The sequence below is a fragment of the Pyxicephalus adspersus genome, chromosome 1, assembly GCF_032062135.1.
Source record: "Pyxicephalus adspersus chromosome 1, UCB_Pads_2.0, whole genome shotgun sequence".
NCBI classification, from domain to species: domain Eukaryota; kingdom Metazoa; phylum Chordata; class Amphibia; order Anura; family Pyxicephalidae; genus Pyxicephalus; species Pyxicephalus adspersus.
This window is the reverse complement of record NC_092858.1, coordinates 107494035-107498858: the sequence shown is the minus strand read 5'-3', so window position 1 is coordinate 107498858 and position 4824 is coordinate 107494035. Positions and strand designations below refer to the sequence as shown.

At 45.8% G+C, this 4824-nt stretch overlaps 1 long non-coding RNA gene across 1 annotated transcript; it reads left to right on the top strand.

The window, feature by feature from the left end:
• The first annotated feature begins 2225 nt into the window (after positions 1–2225).
• Positions 2226–4324, top strand: LOC140322244 (uncharacterized). Its single transcript, XR_011919190.1, has 4 exons — positions 2226–2258; positions 2351–2404; positions 3888–3957; positions 4042–4324. It is a non-coding gene; the product is annotated as an uncharacterized lncRNA (long non-coding RNA).
• Positions 4325–4824: the final 500 nt, after the last annotated feature.

The window sequence follows — 4824 nt, the reverse complement described above, 5'->3', positions numbered from 1 at the left end:
ATCCACCTTTACCTTCCTCCACTCCTGAGCTGTTTGAGGGAAGTGAATATATAGTGGGACAAGGTCCACAATGGCATTGATGACCTTCGTAAAAACCCTTGAAACTGTAGGCTGGCTTAGTCCACAAATTAAGGCCGAGGCGGTTTGAAAGGAAACCCCTTCCTAAAATATACAGAGTGGCTAAGAGCCTGGTCATTCCTGGCACTGCCTGGCTTCTCTTGATTTTTGGAGCAATTTTATCTTCCAGCAAGCTGTACAGGCCATGGATGACCTGGCGAGACAGACTGCGTGGCTCCCGGACCCATCGCAAAGTAGAAGCTTGCTCCTGTGGTTGTTGTTGTTGCTGCTCCTCCTCTGCAGTAAGGATCAGCGTTGTGTTTAATGCCACAACAGCAGTAGTGAAGAGCAATTCTACTTCTAAATCCTGCTCCATGACAACAACAAGCAAAATTCTCGCCCTGGCGCACATTAAAGTGCGCATAAACGTGCGCATAAACGGCGCACAAACGTGCGCACGTACTGTATCCCTATAAATTTACACAGAACTTCTTAGCCGTTCTGCATGCAAACCAAAACTTTATAAAGTCAAAAATAAAACTCAAACCAGAAGGCTGCTACAAGAAAAACGAAAAGTAAGAATACACCATTTACTTTATTCCTCCAAAAAATGTTTTTGGTGTGTTGTCCCATAACTCTTATTTTTTTCCTTCTAGTAACATGGAGCCAAGGAGAATGGCCACCACCGCTGCCACCACCACCACTGTCACTGCTGCTGCTGCCGGCCCGCCACCACCACCACCCCAGGGTCTTAAGTCCATAGACCAACAGGCAGCTCCCTCTGGCCAGCTAGGTTGCTCTGTGAAGCAGGCCAAGTAACATCTAGGGCCCTGGCCTGTCAACCTGGCACCTCAGCCAGTTTGAGACAGAGCTCAGATTCTGCTTCCAAGGCAACCAGCTTCACTCCTGAGCAAAATGCAACCCCCATGGAGTCCTACGTCATGGAGTCCTACAACATTTTCCACGACCCTGTGGGGGCTTGCACTCCCAGACCTCCCATGCTGTAAGTCAGGGACTCTGTGAGGAAATTGCCAGTGTAAATGCAGTAGGCAGTACACAATGGACCATTACCCAGTGTCAAAAACATGTGAGTGACATCTTCAGACACGTCAAAAGGCTTCTGGGCACAGAGGCTGGAAGGAGTGGGACCTATCCTGAACATCTTGTGCAGCGTCTCAGGGAGTACAAAAGATTGGCATTGCCATTCATTGGGCCAGAAACAGTGGTAGGGGTGGACTACTGGGATGACTCCAATGCTTGGCAACCATGTAAGTTCAATCCTTTTACATTACCTAATTACCAATGTGAATTTATTTTTGCATTTTTGTGGGATTGCAACAGTTTAGTCATTAGCATTGAGAACAAAATAGGATTGTATTTTTACTTATTTATGTTTGGGGTGAAATATGAGATCATTTTTTTTTAATAAACTCTTTAGTGTATTTTTTACCTTCTTTTGACTTGCATCAACAATCTGTGTATTTCAATGTTTTTACAATAGTACGCCCTGAGATGCAGCAGTCCCCTCCTGCCCTCTGTGCTCGGGTTGATGTGGGTGATGAGGATGTCACTTTGCATCGAGATGACACTGGGCTTCCTCCTGGTAAGATGAACCTTCATGGTATATCTTGTTTGACATTGTGCATGTGTCTCTAAACATGTTTCTAACCACACTCATGTGTGATATGAGTGTTTAATTTCACACATTTTTGGCTCGGGGAGTGGTATGTTTGTGGTTAGATTTGTGGTGAACTGATCAATCCAAATGAACTTGGGTTAGAGTCAAGCTCACTCAAGTTGTTTTTGTGCTTTATTTAGCAGATCACCATCTACAGGAGGAGGTCGTTGATCCACTGCAGAGAAGCCTGGTGGAGAATACAGGTAATTTGGTTTGTGTGTGTGTTCAGCCTTCCAAAAGCTAAGTAATAATTGATCTTTCTATAATATATCTATATCTATATAAATAAGATTTGTTAATTTTTCTTGGCAGAGGTTTCTGGTGCAGCCTTCCTTTGGGAATGTGTGAGCTTAATATGTCAAAATTAATTTTGCCTGTGCGAAATATTGGGGACTTTTGATATGTGAAGACTTGTCACCACATTCATTCATTTTGATGTGATATATCATGTGTCTTTGTAGAACATCCATGCCTGCTGGTTTCTGGTTCTGAAGAGTTTTCACGGGCTGCATCCACTGTGGAGGTAGGCAAGAAATGGTCCATTAGTGTTTTTTTTGGATATGTTGGGGAAATGAACCTTTCCCAATGTGTTCCATTTGTGTTTTTTTTGTTTAGGGTCCCTCAGGTGGACATTTACCACAAGAAGAAGAGGAGACACCTGAGGTTTCCGTAAGCAACCCATGTTTAATGTTTAGGATTCAAAATAAATGTGTCTAACGGTTTGTCTAACATTTGTTGATGTTCCAATGTCAGGATGCTGTCTGCATAATGTTATGGTGACCCACAAAGGTATTTGATATTGTAGTAATTTTTTATTTTCCCTTTATAGCAACCAGTGGATGCAGGTGGATTGGGTCAAGCCAGTGTGGGCAGCCAGCTTCTAAGCCTCACTCAGAGGCTGGTTGGCTATTTTGATAGAGTAGTGGAGTCAAGGATGTCTGCCCCAAGTTCAAATTTAACCAACAACATCTGGCGGCCATGCATTGTCTGATAGAATTGGTCCAAGAACAATCAGCCACTTTGGGTACCTACATGTTTAGAGTTGACCATCTCTGTAACATGTTAAGTGAATCCTTGGGCCAACAATCTCAGCTAAATCAGGTGATTATTCACAGGTCGGGTTGGCAAATCCTAATAGGTCCTGCTGGTCCCCCATTCCCTGCAGAGCAGCCAGCGCCATCCTTCTCCCCGGCTCCACCCTGTTCCCCGGCTGTTGCCTGGCCACTTCCACCTCTTGGCCGCCCACCCTGTGCCCCTGCCTGGCCAATGAGTGCCCCTGCCTGGCCAATTAGTGCCCCTGCCTGGCCAATTAGTGCCCCTGCTCGCCCAATTAGTGCCCCTGGCCAGCCAAAAAGTCCCTTTGCCTGGCCAATTAGTGCCCCTGCTCACCCAATTAGTGCCCCTGCCCGCCCATCATGTGCCCCTGCCTGGCCAATTAGTGGCCCTGCTCGCCCAATTAGTGCCCCCCCATCCAATTATTGCCTCTGCTCGCCCAATTAGTTTAGTGCCCCTGCTCGCCCAATTAGTGCCCCTGCCTGGCCAAATAGTGCCCCTGCCAGCCCATACCGTGCCGCTGCCTGGCCAATTAGTGCCCCTGTCAGCCCACCCTGTGCCCCTGCCCGGCCAATTAGTGCCCGTGCCAGCCCACCCTGTGCCCCTGGCCATCCACCCTGTGTCCCTGCCCGCCCACCTCCTAACACGCAGGCAAGTAATCGGCGTGCTGTGGGGGGGGTCATGTGGCCAAGGCCAGGATGTGGAGGTGGGCCGGGCTGTGGGGGGGTCCTGTGGTCAAGGCCAGGATGTGGAGGTGGGCCGGGCCCATGGCCGGGCTGTGGGTGGGGGTCCCGTGGCCTAGGCTAAGGATGTGGCATATGGCTGGGCTGTTGGGGTGGGCCGCGCCCATGGCTGGGCTGTAAAAGTGGCCCGTGGCCATGCCTGGTCTGGGCGAAGTATGTACATGGATGCCGGATGCCAGGTGAGAACATTCTTCACATTGTTCCTGTCATTCTTGCCTCTTTTTTCAGGACTCCATGAGATCGTTAGTGTGGGCTTGAGTTGGTATCCTGTGTGAAGACGCTTGCTTGTATAAGATAGCTTAAGCTGTATTTTGTGTTTGCCCAATGTCCACACTACTACTACTATTACTTTTAAGGTCACAGGATATTTTGAAAATAAAGTGACCAATGCAGGAATGGAGCAAACTCAGCCAAGCTGCAAAACAGGTGTAGGATAACAGCACGCTCGATATTTTATTGTTCAAAGAACCATTGTGTAAAAACTAAGGTTTCTTTTTGTGTTTTTTTTAGGGATGGAATTGGATTGGCCAGGCTGGAAACAGATTTTAAATGTGCACTTGAAAGAAAATAAAATAACATTCACAAAATCTGGCTTTTAGTTTTTTTACAAAAAAAAATTTTATTCTCCCCCCCAATAACTTAAAATGTGCAAAACAACAAATATAAAAATATAACAAAAATTTTTTGTAAACATGTTCACATGTTTTTTTAAAAAAAACGGTACCGCCTGGGCTATCCCGATAAAGGCTGCCTCCCTCGATAAGGAACTGGCTGTGATTGTAGAAGGAGACCAAAAAAATAAGAGAGGTAAGTACTGACCAAATGTAACAGTATAATATATAGCTAGTTCCTTAATTGCACAGTGCTAAAAAATTCAAGTTATGTCATCTTATTTGACTGTTTTGCTTTTTACACCATGCCAAACAAGAAAGAAAGGTTATTCCTGGGGCCAAGCTAATTATGGCTATGGAACTAAAGTGATGCAGTTTGTTGGCAATGAAGGTTGTGGGTTTTCACAAGGGACAAACGTGGCTAAGTGACATTTAACCTTTGTCTTCTGTTAAAAGCTGCCTAGACATGAAGCTAGTCATACACTCCTAATGATTCTTGATGGAGCTAGGCCTAACAAAGTATCTCCTACTTTATTTTCATGGTTTTTAAGGAATGTTTACAATATCTAAAATTGAGAAATACTTACATTCAGATGAGGAACTTGTGTCCTGTGGAGGAGGTGCTGGCAAGGGCGCTCCAGTAGCTGTAGATAAAAAATGAACAGCAAGTAAACGTGGGTGG